The following is a 15,158-nucleotide window of genomic DNA, read 5'->3' on the forward strand; positions in this document are numbered from 1 at the left end:
GGAAGGTAGCTTAAAGTCAGAAATGACTAAACAAGGAACATCTGTTTCTACAGTAGGGTTTTCCCAACTTGGGTCTCCAGCTGTTTTTGAACTACAATTCCCATCATCCCTGCCCACTGGTCCTGCTAGCTTGGGATGATGGGAGCTGTAGTCCAAAAACAGCTGGAGACCCAAGGTGGGGAAACCCTGTTCTACAGCAATGCATAAAGCAAGACTTAGGATGAAGATAGGGAATAGAAAGCTGCACACCTGCTCCTTCAGAGGAAATGTTAGCCCCATCAAGAGCAGGCAACCTCCCATCCATCCGCTCTAGTGAACCACTAACCGTGCCTCTGTCTTATCTGGATTGAGCTTCAGTTTACTGGCTGTCATCCAGTGCAATTATCAAGGAAAGACAACAGTCCAGAACATCCATTGCCACACCTTCAGAAGTAAAGGAATAGAGCTATGTGTCATCAGCATATTGCTTATGGCATACTCCAAAAATCGGGATGACCCCACTCAGTGGTTTCTTACAGATATTACAGAGCATGGGGCATAAAAATTGAACCCAGAGGAAACTGCATGGAAGGCTCCATGGGGCTGAAGAGCAGTCCCCAAGCATCACCCTCTGGAAATGACCATCCAAGTAGGACCAGACCCACCACATAGTGGTGCCACTCACCCCTAACTTGGACAGCCAATCCAGAAGGATACCATGGTCAATAATATTAAAAGCTGCTGGGAGGTTGAGGAGAATTAACAAGGATACATTTCCCCTATCTCTCTTCCGACAGAGGTCATCAGGCAGGGCGACCAAAGCTATTTCTGTGCCAAAACTGGGCCTATACCCTGATTCAAATGGGTCTAGAAAATCAGTTTCCTTCAAGAGTGCCTGGATTTTGTTATGGGTGGAAAAAGGCTTCCACTTTGAAGAAAGCCAACAGAATTATCAACTCCATGTGACCAAATCCTCTAAACATCCCTAAGATTTCTTGATGCTCTGCATATCTGGGAACATTGATAAGTTACAAAAAAATCTGAATGCCATGCAGTTCCTACACCTGGAGTGGTGGGAGGTTTCTTATCACGTCACCCTTCAGATAATGCATAATGGCAAATTGGGGAAAAGGAGATGATATGAAGTTAGCAAGAAAGAAAATAGTTTTGTTTTGACTTGACTGAGAGCTGCCCAAGAGTAGGAGGATTTAGGAGAGAAAGCTGCAGTAGTCAACAAGATGACTTGAGAGCTTTGATTTGTGTTTTGGGATGTCAAAACAGCAGTACAACAACAAACGTAATACCGATAGAAAGCAATTTTAGATTCCTAGTAGTTCAAAATGAGATTTACCTATGCCTGTGAAACAGTAAGCTAACAATAAATAGCTAGGAATAGTTTCTACTAGATAAATAAATTCATTTTCTAAAACGTAAAATTGCAAGTATTTACAAAATGTTATCTTGCCCCTAGAACTTAGTAAAGATGGATATACAGTAAACCTTAAAGATAACGGAGGGGGGAGGTTGTTCTATTATTTGAAAGGTGGCTGGAAAACATCATTCTGGGAGAAGTGTGAAATAAGGGCATCTCCTTAAATTACCTAGCCCGCCTCTTCATTTCTACATGCTGAACAGCCAAAAGAACCAAGAGCAATCAAGGTAGCTGCTTTCCTTTCTCTCTGCCTCCCTCCTGACCTCTGTGCCATCAGATCCCTCTGAAACATTATCAGCACCTGTAACTCTAAGCATCATACCTGACACAACCAGAAACATAAGACTCGTTCTGAAGAAATACAGATAGCACCAACACCATCAAGTGTGCATGAGATCATCTAACATCCCTACCCAGTGCACCCAAGAGTTTGCAGCCAGATATTATAAAGGCTGTAAACAGACCTCAAATGGATGTGAGCAAGCATGCTATTCTCAACAGAATAGCATTTCTCCTACTAGGTCTTCATGGACTTACACATCAATGCCATTGAACTTGTTTGGATAGGGACTCCTAACAGCAAACAGAGCATTCAGTTGGGAGGGCAGGCTACTTGGCTAAAGATTTTATTGCCGCAGCCGTTTTAAACTCCTTGGAGTAACTACTATAGGGATGACAATAAGTTTCACTAGAATGTCAAACTGATTGGCACCCTTTTTCCCCCTCAGATGAACACAATGTTTAGAATCAGATCAGAGTACATTTGAGCTATTGTGAGGCAAAGCATTTTCAAAGGCTGCAATCCTATGCGTTACCTTCTTGGGATCACGTCTGCGTAAATGGGACTTAAAGGTAAAGGGACCCCGAACGTTAGGTCCCTGAACTTTAAGGGTGCTTTCCCAATAGCTATACCACGGGTAAAATCAACAAGTGCTTCTAATAATTAAACAGCTGGCTATGCAGTCATATTTATGGTACTGTTGTGAGCTTTGGTATGGTGTCAAGCTGTATGCCAGACCCCTCTAATCCCTGAATCTAGCAAGCTTTCTACTCATGGGAATAGCCAAACTAGCCCCTCTCTCAACAGGCAGAGCCAGAGTTGAGGGCAGAGTCAGAGTGATGAGAGCTAGAGAAGCAAAGCAGCAAGCTGAGATAAGACAGAGTTACAGAGCAATGTTTGATGTCTGTTTCAATCCAAGGCTGCAGCAATGGGAGAAACAAGACCCTATTGGGGTGTTAATGCTGCAAACCCCTCCATCATAGGCTCAGGCTGTAGGTATGTGTAAATTAACCATATATCATAAAGACACCACAGTCTCCACTGTCCCTCATTCCAAAAGGAAACACGAACCCTGGGAAAGCAACTGGAACCCTGGGATCCAACACTGTTCGGAGATAAGGGTGGAGTGCAACAGTATTAATCCCAATTTTCCCTCTTGATTTTCATGGAAAGACTTCACAGATCAATACTAAGAACATCCTGCCTTCTAGAAGATTTTCAGTATTTCACAAGAAAAGAATCACAGGAATGGTGAAGGAACTCCCCAATTACCAGGCTCAAATGTTCCATTGAGAATTATAAGATAATACAAAGCCATTGTAAGATTAGTTTTGCAATAGGTTTTTTCTCCAAAGCAGGAATGTTTATTGCTTTCCCAACATTACATTTTTTATGCACCACAAAGTATGGTTTCTAAAGGTAGATCTGTGTAATGTAATCAAATACACATCCATATTTTTTTTAGAACAAAACATTACACTGAATCTTTGGAAGGGTTTATGTTGCTTGTTTTAAGCAACTACTGAATCATTACTATTCATTAATATTCAGCCCAAACTAAGACTTGGAACCTGATTGTTAGCTGCTTGAAAACATATTCCCTGATGTCCATGGGACTTCCTGTCAGGTGAAGCCTACTTAAGAGTAGTGTTTCTTTTATTGCTTTCTGGAGTGAATGTGAAACTGGTTTCTTTTCCTGGTTATCTATCTACTTCATGTATGGGATGAAAAGTTGCTATGAGGATTTTAAGTTCCCTTCTATCAGCCTCCATTATATCTTGGCTAGGAAGGAAAAGTGTGTCCTTATCTCCCCACTCATGCCCCAAACCCACGTAAACATTTCATTAACAACTTACTGATTGGGGTAAAACAGCCATTTAAGCAATGTGATATCCTTCCTTTTTCTACTGTTTTGCTTTCCTTCATTTCTACCTGGGAGGAAAACAAAGATATGCAAAATACAACTCAAATTTGTTGGGTCTTAGGCCATATGACTGGTAAAGCTCAAAACAAATGAGAACTTCTGCTCCGTACTGGAAGCACAGGACACAAACCAGAAACCAGCAAACAAGGCATTCTGAGTTATTATTCACTTGGTGTTAAATACTTATGATTTTGGCAGAGATCTATTAGTCCCTTGAACTCTGATGTACAGCATGCCTACAGAGCTATGCCTATTTAAAGGCAAGCAGCAGCTGTCTGTGGCTCTTAATCAAGAATAATGCCTGAGAATAAATCACTGCCTTTTCAGAGACTGCGTTTTTCAAATAATTGCAATTCCTGCTCTTTCTGCCCCATCCCTAAAAATACGAGGTGGTTCACAGAAGAGAGTTGCTTACAAGAACAGAGACATATGGATGCCCTGCCTCTCTCGGCAGTCTGCAGTTTCTGTTAAAAAAAAAAAAAAGGCACGAAGTGAGCCTGTAAACAGATGCAAACAAGTTTAGAAGCAGACTAATTCAAAATTTCAAACTGTGTCAAAACTTTCCATTCATTCTGCCATGGTAAAAAGCCGACAGTTCTCCCAAGAGACCCACAACATGCCATTCTCAAGGTCCATGGCAGGAGTACTTCCTGCATTCAAAACGCCTTGCAAAATGTGAATTAACACTTTCTTTTTTATGTCACGGCATAAAGATTTTTGCCATACTGTATTGGGACTCTATGGCTGCCATGCTGTACAAGTGAAATGGTGTGTAAAGAAAGAATGTGTGCATGGCTCGCTGCCATTTAGTACAGGAATCAAACATGACACCGTCTACACAGCACATGGACTTGTTCACTGACCGGGCCTGACAATTATCAGGGACTATCTACATTAAAGCATGTTATCAGTGTTATGCCAGTTCCCCAAATAAGTCTGGAAGTTCTAGATCTAAAACTAATTCACAGACAAACAATTCCCTGGGGAAATGGGATAACGGTTAAAACAGTTTAAGTCCACTGCATAAAGGATAAGCTGAAGAACCAGTGTTTGGGATGAACTAAATCAGTTTAGTGAGGTTCACTGAACTAGTTCAGAAATCTCTGAAGTAGCTGCCATAATTGCCAGGTGAACTAAAGATGAATTAAGTTTATTTTGGGGTAGAACTCTGAATGATTTCTAATTCAGCCTCACATTCACTCCCTCCCAATCACCCCCAGCAAGCGGCCTGGACTCTTAGCTTTCATAAAATAAACGAAGTCAATCAGAAAGGAAGGAAGAAGAAAGTTAGAAAGCAAAACTAGAGGCAATATTCTAAAGCTTATTTGGCAGGTGGGGGCTGCTGCTACTAAGGACGCTCAGTTACTGTTGCTAAGCAATCCAAAGAAAGCTATGTGAGGCATTTCCTTATCTGCCCTGCTGAAGAGATGCAGTCTCTTCCAACAGGAGCAGCTTGCAGTGAGAAGTACAGGGACCAGGAACAAAGCAGACAATACCTTGTGCCTTTAACAGCTGTGTGGTTGGCACAAACTGAACAGCGTAAGCATTTTCTAGCATGAAAATACAATTATGGGGAAAGCTTCAAAGGGTGACATACATCTGTAACACATCTTATTAGTTACCCATAGCCCCTGATTTAACTTTTGGACCATGTACTTCAGTACAGCAGCTTATAACATTTTGAATACTGAAAATATTTTGCAAACAGTGAACTTTACTTTTTATGAACCACAAACATATTATGGCTGAACCTGATCTGTTTTGTTAAAGGATGAGCAGAAACGGCAACGAATTCCTTTTGGAAAAGGATTAACTTGAACCAGAACTAGTTCATTTTTTAAAATGAAACTGTAAGTGTTTAAGTGTCCACTGTTTCGTTGCAAAGGATGATAAAGAGAGAATCAGAAAAGGTGCCCTCCCCACAACCTTTCTCCCGACAGAGAAAGAATACTGACAGCAGGGACCCAAACCAAAGTAGGGCACTTTCCAAATTTGTTAGGTGCTAAGGATTCGTATAGCGGTAATGCTTAAGTGTCCAGAGTATCTTTGCAAAGGAGATGAATGGGAAGAAAATCAGAACAACTGGTCATGAGCCACGGCCTCATTGGCCATGTCCTCATGACTCCCTAGCAGCCCTGCCAGGTGTAGTGGACACCAACCATCCAAGCTAATACCTAGACATATCTTGCATGTATAAAAGGAAGCATAACACCATGTGCATTATTTTTCTAAATAAAATTGTGTTCTTCCTTAGCAGATGGTTGGGATCTCACAATGCTAAATTTGTAGCCAAATATATTTGCTACCATCCAAAAGAGAAAGAATGGAGGGTGTAAGTTAGAGGAAAAAAGATGCTGCTTTGTAAACAAATAATTTCTAGATGGATTTGGCTCCAAGCAGTATTTTAAAATGAGATTTGGCTCTGCATTGTGTCTGGTGGTGAACTGATGTAATTATAGGTAAGAGGCAGAAATGCTTTAGCTGAAACTGAAATTGATTGCATTCACCCCAGAAATGAAAACATCAGTCCAACCCTTAGCTATGGAACACTCTTTAGAAAAATTAGCAACCCCCATTTCATTGTCATGAATTCCAGATTTGTCAGCAGGATTAACCACTTAACAAGTATAATATGAACACATATTTCTAAGTTAAGAACTCAGATGCTGTATGAACTTTTGCCCATAGTTGTTGCTATTTTAAATCACTAAGCTGTAAAATTTTAACAGATAAGGGTTTATATAGCAATGGTAAAATTTACAGCTTGATAACGATGATGCTGAAAAATACTATCACTCTAAGAAAAAGAAGTCTAGCATTGTTCTGCCTCATAGACATTATCTAAAGAAAAAAGACCACAACCACCATGCATGTTTACTTAGAAGTTACATTTTGCTGCCTTCAATGACATAAATGTGCACAGGACTGCAGCCGTACACCGTGATCCTATGTTTGCTTTTTTCAGAGGGAAATTCCACCGAGTTGAATAGGACTTATCCCCAGTTTGAGTATTTTGGACTGCACCGTACTTAACTAGTAAACTCAATTCCTTGCAGGCAAAATTCAGGGAGACATGCCCCCAAATATATATGTGTGAAGTTAGCATTATTAGTCTCTGGAAGTAGAGCTAGATGCCAAGTGCTGCTGCCTTCTTGAGAGTCAGAGATGAAATTTATATACAGGCGGTAACCATTTTGGATGGGGGTTCTGTTCACGCCCCCTGCCCCACATTGGCGGAGCTCATATAAGTGTGCCCCGCCCTCCTATGCCCCGCCTCTGTTCTGATGTCTTCTGGGTCCAAAAGGACCCATACATTGGCGAACACGTGTCATTTGGATGCGCCTGTAATGGTTGCAGCCTGTAAAATAATTATGCATATTTTAACAGCTAAGACAAACAAAACCTTGTTCATATATATGGCACTTTGTGGCGTCACATTTTTACTGCTGAAATACATCTGCTGTATTATTCAATATTACATATTACATCTGAATAAAATTTCAGTTCTTTAAGGAGTCATAAATTGGCAGGTGTACCAAGACATAGAACACTTCTAGCTATTTGTTTTGTGAATCTTTGTACAGTTCATATATAAGAGATCAAGCTGGTTATTCATGTGTGGGAGAAATGTCCTCCAAGGATAAGTGTTACAATGCAAGTGGAGGACTGAAAGGAAAACATGTCCCATATGAAAACTAGGGAACACCACACACTATTACATCATTACGTTAAATACAGTAGTACCTTGGGTTACATACGCTTCAGGTTACAGACTCCGCTAACCCAGAAATAGTACCTCAGGTGAACAACTTTGCTTCAGGATGAGAACAAAAATCGTGCTCCGGCGGCGCGGTGGCAGCAGGAGGCCCCATTAGCTAAAGTGGTGCTTCAGGTTAAGAACAGTTTTAGGTTAAGAACGGACCTCTGGAACGAATTAAGTACTTAACCCGAGGTACCACTATACTCAATGCCAAAAAATATTTACAGAGGAAGTATTCAGTAATGATTATTGCATAGCTTACTCACAACATTCACTGTCGTCAGTTGGGACTCCCAGATTATCCTTCACCTTGAAGAATTTGCAGGCATTGCTGGATTGTTCACAGGCCCTCAGCGGTGCTCTCTTTCAAATAAAATAGAACATTTTTTGAGTAAGAAAATCTGTATGCTGTACTTGACAAATTGTCCGTAGGTTTCTATAAGCTTAAAGGAACAAATGTAATTAAGACTGGGGATCTCACTCCTGGCTCCCAAGCTTAATGACTGGCTGTGCTTGCAGTTTCGATTTCTGTGCCACCACAACTGAGATGGGACTTGCTTGGTAAACACATAAACACATATGGCTCCACTACAGCAAAGTAATCCGCAAAGGTGGGGCTTTATATTGTCACGATATCGGCATTATATCTGTGCTTCATTTAGTACACAGGGGTGAAGAGGCCACCCACACATAAGCATGTGCATGGTCAGAGCTGTTATTAGGAATACATCATAAGTCTGCATGGTACTGCACAATCTGAAGCAATAAGTGCACTGTACAATTCTGCAGTGCTGTGAAAATTTCCACTTGGCTATCATCCAGACCCACCCACTAAGAAAAACACTTACAGTATAAAGTGCAACAGCAGTTAAAGAGCATTCAGTATGTTCACAGATTCCCAGCTTCAATCCCGAATAAGGAGGATTGTTATATTTTCCCTAGTTTGTTTTTCCGTATTTGTTATACTACCTCCCGTATATCTGAGACACATAATCTGTGGTTCAGGAATTTCTGCTAGTGGATGTAAGGAACATGACAAACATGCAACTTCTAAGTACCAAACTAGAATTTCACCCTCTGGTCATTGTGCCAAATTACTCCCTCCCCCCCTCCCATGTAAATTATGTGCAGGTACATGACTGAAGTGTGGAGAAAAGTATAAATACAAAACAGTTTGTTCACTAATATTTTGGAAAAGGTGATGTGAGTTTATGGCTAATGAAACAGCAAAATCTGCAATTAAAAAGTGACTCCTTCACCTAACTTTATGTCAGAATGTAAGAACCTTTGAAGTCATGTTATACTCTCAGATCATTGGTTCCACTGCAGTGCACTACAGAATATTCCGCAGGCACAGACTCCAACTGTGCTACTACTGCACAGAAGGATGGCCCCAGCACAAAAGGTATCAAAGCGACTTACAATTATAAGAGCATACCTAATACAAACCTTTAAACACACACACACAAAATTATTGACTGAAATGGCTCATCCATCATCATTCAATGACATCTGAAAGCAAAATGCTTGCAAAGGAAGTGGTATGCGTGGCAACAGAACTTGCTGGCAGGCCACTTCTCATATTGGCCCAATTGGTAAACTAATTGATGAACAGGACTGGGCCTTATGTATTTCCTCTACTGCAAGAAAGCTAACTAATACAACTACAAAATTGAACCAGAGTTATGGTGGGTCTGTATCTTTCATTTCTTTAATTTAGCATAAACAAGTTTTTCAACAGTAATAAAATTTGATGGAACATACCATGCTTCAAATTATAATATGAGAGACCAATGTATTAACAGTTGGAAATGATGTACCAGCAGCACTATAGCATTTTCCTTTGCAAGCAAAAGTATTTTGCTATGAGGAGAAGGGAGCTCCTAAGCTTGATCTGAAAGCCAGACAGCTGTGCCTAACAATGCTCTACTCTCTTGGTATTTGCACAATACCTCCCTCTTTCAGTCCTGCGAGGTGCTCTGTAATTTGGTTGTTCTAATTCAGTTCAGGTAGCACTAATAAAAATGCAGTTACAAATGCCAGCAACCATGTTCCCATTTAATTTTTCATATTATCTTATCACTAATCCTTCATTCGCTTGTATACACTAGTTCACTTCCTCTTCTCTTTTGCATGGAATAAGCCTTAAACAGGTTGACTCATGTTCCAGTGACACCAGGCAGAGATGAAACAAGGCTTTTTTCAAGTGCATGCCATTCACATTATTTAAAATGCATAGTATGCATCATCTTCAACATGTTTCTAGGGTTCGAAGTAGTGAATTTGTTATTCTTTCCTTTAGCAGTAATATCACCACCACAGAGTAAGACCCACTGAAATTAATGGACATTACATGCAGGTCCTGCTATTGGAACACTCATTATCTGAAATTTCAGTTATCCAAACACAAAGAATTCTATCTAAACCTTGCTACACGAACAGCTGATTCAGATGCCCACACTACCTGAGTTTCCCTACTTCCTTGCTTATTTGTGTTTTGCTGGTTGGAGACAGGCATATTGGGCAAAAACCATGGCGGCAGAGATATCAGACAAATCAGGCAGCATGAGAGATCAGACAGGGAGTAGTTTGTCTTTTGCTGGTTGGCTGCAGCAGTTTGGGGCAGAAACCCAGGAAGGAGAGAGACTGGACAAATCACAGATTAGAAATATTCCCATAGAAAATAATGGAAATAATCAGCTTGTTATGTGAACGGTCACCTAATGAATGATTTCCTGGGAACGCACTGTGTTTAGACAGTGGAACCTGCATGTAGTAACTTAGCATCATTAATTCCAATGGGCCTACTCCAAGTAGGACTTAGTTGACCACAACCAAATACATTTGTGGATCACTTATTTCTATTCCAAGTATGAAACACACACTGCTCATCATGAATGCATAAGCTGCACTAAATTTAATTAAAAATTCCAGGGTTCACTCCACACCCCACTGCTGAAAGCCAAAGAGACACAGGGGCCACAATCCAACAAAGAGTTAACTGAAATTCATTCATTGGGTCCAACTTTGCGTTGCACTGTGGTCAGGGCATCTTACTACCTGCTCTAAACACTGCTAGTACAATGATTATCCGGTGTCTATGATTAAGCAGTGTCTATTTATTAAATTTGTTAGTTGCTTTATATTGCCCAGGGCCACCGAAAGTGACTTATAACCAAAGAGGATTCCAAGAAGAGGTATGGATGCTCCCATCTGCCTAGGATGTAAAGGCTGCCATATTGCACAGTGCAGCCCAGGGTAGAAAACCCACAACCCTCAAGTTGTTGATGGACTACAATTGCCATCAACCTTGACTACTGGCCATGCTAGCTGTGCCTTCCAAACCAGGCTGCTCCTCCGCTCAGTGGGCTACTATTAAGCTAAGTGCACTGTGCCTCAGGAAAGCCACCCATTCTAAACTGAAGCCCCTCAGCATCTCATATTAACTGAGATATGAGGAGCACAAGACACATCTAGGTGGAGCCTATTAGACAAAAACAACTTTCCCGCAATTTCTGGTTTCCGTTTGCAGAAGGGCTACTGACATGAAGAGGTGGTCAGAAGAAGAAAGCTTATGTGTACAGAGGAACCTGAGAGGTGAAAGGGAAGGTGGAAAAACTGACAGTTGACTGTACCCTAAGGCTGCAATTCTGTTCACAAATAAGCTATTAAATCCCATTAAAGTCAATGGACTCTAAGAAGCCACAGCAAGATTGCAGCTTACAATAACTTGTACCTTTTTATTGCTGGGGTCAGCTGTTTTGTTGACATAACCAGCTATTATTAAAATATCAGAAGTCCAATACAGGAAGAATTCAAAAACCTGAATTAAAAAAAGACAATTTTTGCATCCACCTACTCACAGTACTTAGCACTTTTTATACACGCAGACGTTCTGCTGGGCTAGATAATAGGAGGGTTCAATTCAATTTCACAACGTGCTCATTCCCAGGAGTATTTCATTGTTTTAGCATTTTATTTTATTTTTAAAAAGAGATCTCTTATTTTGCTTAGTATTTTTTAAAAGTACTATTAATGGCCAATTCTAATCCATTCCCCTCAAAAATTAAAAAAACCAAGACTTTCCACTCTGAAGTTAGCAGCATGATCAGATTGATTTGGATTAGGCAAGGATGCTAAACTGCTGACCAGCCGATAGCATGTGACTTTATGTTATCTGGCTACTGTGACTAGAATTAGAAACAAGTCTGCTCAACCTCAGTTTAAACAGTATTAACCAATAATAAGTTCAAATACATGTGCACAGGCAACCATACTTGGGACTTGATAGGTATTATAGGAAATATAGTATGGCTACTTTTTGAAAAAGTAGTTAACAGAAAAGGTTGGAAATCCAGTTTGTGAATCCTTTGATATATAAAGTGATGCAACAAGTGTTTTAGCTCAATGTCAAAGCAAAGTATAAGCAACAACAGTTAACAGACCCTGTTGCTAATTTACTACATGCAGTGACATGAGCAGAACAATGATTACTCTGTGCAGAGTATTTCCTGCTAAATACTCCACCCAACAGTCAATGTCTCATATTTAAACACAAGATTAACACAGAGAGAGGAAAAGATGCAATAAAACGCACAGCTGGCATTTCTACTTTATAAACTAACTAACCCACATCAAAAGGTGTTCCCCTCTAGCGCTTCAGCAGGTAATCTTCGGATTTACTGCCAAGTGCTGCTCCTGATTCTTAGCGTTCATTGTTTGAAACCACTGGAATTTATGGTAAAGGCAAGTGTAGTCTCAGTAATATCTTCAGTGTACATCACTTTGAGTTGGTTGTTTAGAAGATGATGAATCAATGATGATGATAGCAATAATAGTACAGAGGATACTAGTGTTGTTGTTTTTAAAGGATTGCAAATGCATGTAAAGATTTGCGATGGTTACCTCTGAGAGTGACTGCCATAGGAATTCAGTGATTCACCCACATTTAGGTTCAAATGAACCCATCTCTCCAAACCTTCCCCCCAATCAATAGGTGAGATAGCAGTTTTGAGTTGAAGAAGGGAAAGGTGCAAGCAGACTGTCTCTGGCCCATTCCTTCCAATCTAATTTGACTCAGGCTGATTTTACCGAGGGTTGGGGGGAGACACCAGATGAAGTGGGGGAGAGGGAAAACAGAACTTCATCTAACGTGTAATTAGAACCATAGGATGTCATCTTCATAACAGAAGTTTCATTCCTCGAATAATTTGCAATTAGACAGGCAAATGCACTGAATGGATTTATTATACCAATGAGGCCATTTCTAGCACTGGTTGTTGTTGTTGTTTAGTCGTTTAGTCGTGTCCGACTCTTCGTGACCCCATGGACCAGAGCACGCCAGGCACTCCTGTCTTCCACTGCCTCCCGCAGTTTGGTTAGACTCATGTTTGTGGCTTCAAGAACACCATCCAACCATCTCGTCCTCTGTCGTTCCCTTCTCTTTGTGCCCTCCATCTTTCCCAACATCAGGGTCTTTTCCAGGGAGTCTTCTCTTCTCATGAGGTGGCCAAAGTATTGGAGCCTCAGCTTCACAATCTGTCCTTCCAGTGACCACTCAGAGCTGATTTCCTTAAGAATGGATGCGTTTGATCTTCTTGCAGTCCATGGGACTCTCAAGAGTCTCCTCCAGCACCATAATTCAAAAGCATCAATTCTTCGGCAATCAGCCTTCTTTATGGTCCAGCTCTCACTTCCATACATCACTACTGGGAAAACCATGGCTTTAACTATGCGGACCTTTGTTGCCAAGGTGATGTCTCTGCTTTTTAAGATGCTGTCTAGGTTTGCCATCGCCTTTCTCCCAAGGAGCAGGCGTCTTTTAATTTTGTGACTGCTGTCATCATCTGCAGTGATCATGGAGCCCAAGAAAGTAAAATCTCTCACTGCCTCCATTTCTTCCCCTTCTATTTGCCAGGAGGTGATGGGCCCAGTGGCCATGATCTTCGTTTTTTTGATGTTGAGCTTCAGACCATATTTTGCGCTCTCCTCTTTCACCCTCATTAAAAGGTTCTTTAATTCCTCTTCACTTTCTGCCATCAAGGTTGTGTCATCTGCATATCTGAGGTTGTTGATATTTCTTCCGTCAATCTTAATTCCATCTTGGGATTCATTCAGCCCAGCCTTTCGCATGATGAATTCTGCATATAAGTTAAATAAGCAGGGAGACAATATACAGCCTTGCCGTACTCCTTTCCCAATTTTGAACCAATCAGTTGTTCCATATCCAGTTCTAACTGTAGCTTCTTGTCCCACATAGTGATTTCTCAGGAGACAGATGAGGTGATCAGGCACTCCCATTTCTTTAAGAACTTGCCACAGTTTGCTGTGGTCGACACAGTCAAAGGCTTTTGCATAGTCAATGAAGCAGAAGTACTAGCACTGGTACAGTCCTACTAAAATCAAAATAGAGCCCAAACACCAAGCAGAGCTCTTACTTCTTATCTGAAAAGGGACGGGTGGTGGTGGTTATTCAGTGAAAGAATGTGATACATCCATTGTCCTTTCTTTTCTATCTTAAGCATTGAAATGCTTTTACTGTCCTCTTTTTCCTATGTCCAGAAAAAGAAAGAAAGAAGAAAATCTAGCACTCTGGAGTCTGCTGTGATATATAATTATAATTCATTTTAAAATACTAATTTTAAAAGTTCACTAAAAATCTGTTATGTCTATTTATTTGGAAAGCGATTGAACTTTATTATAGGGTTGGAAAGAGAGAGAGAGAGAGAGAGAGAGAGAGAGAGAGAAAGAGAGAGAGAAAGAAAGAATGAATTCCTGGGGACCAGCTTCTGTTTGCAATGCCATTCTGAACCTCTCCCCTAGTGACAGCTTCTGTTCGGCTGTGATCCTTTAAAAAAGAAGAAAAGGCAGAAATAGAATTCTGCCTGCCTCAGAACCAGGGGCGGTGGGGGGGGGGAGTATGGTGTTACATAGGGATGACTTAGAGAAAGATCTCTAAGACCAGGGGAACAAAACAGGAAAGATGTTCTGCCCCCCCCCCATGAAATGGTGGTAATCAACATCATGGCGCGCGCACACACACACACGCGCGCACACACACACACACACACACACACATTAACAGTGAACTCAAGAGTTATGGCAGGTATGTAGCCAAAACACATCTACTGACAGAAACAAGAGTGAGGCATCAGCATGCTTGGGAAATGTCAAGCTTTGTGGAAAGTAAACTATAGATAGTAAATACATATAAATATATTGGGCAAGGGCTAAGAAAACAAAACTCTGAGCATGCTCAACCGCCACAGAATGTCAGAATCTCTAGGGAAGTGGAGATGGAAGACTGAGGTGGAGTATCCTGACAGAAGATATAGATGTATGGCACTGTGAGCAGGAACAGCTCATGCTAGAAATTTTTGTTGCAGGTCCTACTTGCATTCTTCTATTTTCCAGAGTCTTATGGCTTAGGTTTTTAATGTGGAGGGTGGGCAATGGCAGCTGGCAGGGTGGTGGTGCTTATTTGACTTCCCAATGCAGAGGTCACTGCCGGTAAGGGCAAGGCAATAGGGAGGTCAGTGCAGTGCGGACACAGTGACAGGAATGCCAAATTAGCTTTGTTGCTGTACTTGCACCATTCTGTTCCCTCACAATGGTTGTCATAATGGATCTGAATATATGTGGTGATGTGAGGGCAGATCTCTGGTAGCAGTGGTAATAGTTTTTATACTTCCATGACTCTCTACAGCTGCTGTTAGAATAACCTTTTCTTTGTTATGCCAGTCAAGTAGTGAAAGGAATATAGGATACATACAGCATGTCCTAA

The 15,158-nt window shown here is 41.0% G+C and overlaps 1 protein-coding gene across 20 annotated transcripts in view; it reads right to left on the minus strand.

Annotated features, from left to right (window-relative positions):
* ATXN1 (ataxin 1) overlaps nt 1-15,158 on the minus strand; it is a 226,022-nt gene that overhangs the window by 59,553 nt on the left and 151,311 nt on the right. For 19 of the 20 annotated variants that reach the window (XM_081015292.1, XM_081015291.1, XM_081015283.1 and 16 more), the window contains one exon: nt 7,642-7,738. The exons of the other annotated variant lie outside the window; for it this stretch is intronic. The gene's annotated coding sequence lies outside the window, so the exon portion shown is untranslated. The remainder of the gene's footprint in view (nt 1-7,641; nt 7,739-15,158) is intronic. 20 annotated transcript variants of the gene reach the window in all.

This window comes from Podarcis pityusensis (assembly GCF_964106645.2).
Source record: "Podarcis pityusensis genome assembly, chromosome: 7".
Classification (NCBI taxonomy): domain Eukaryota; kingdom Metazoa; phylum Chordata; class Lepidosauria; order Squamata; family Lacertidae; genus Podarcis; species Podarcis pityusensis.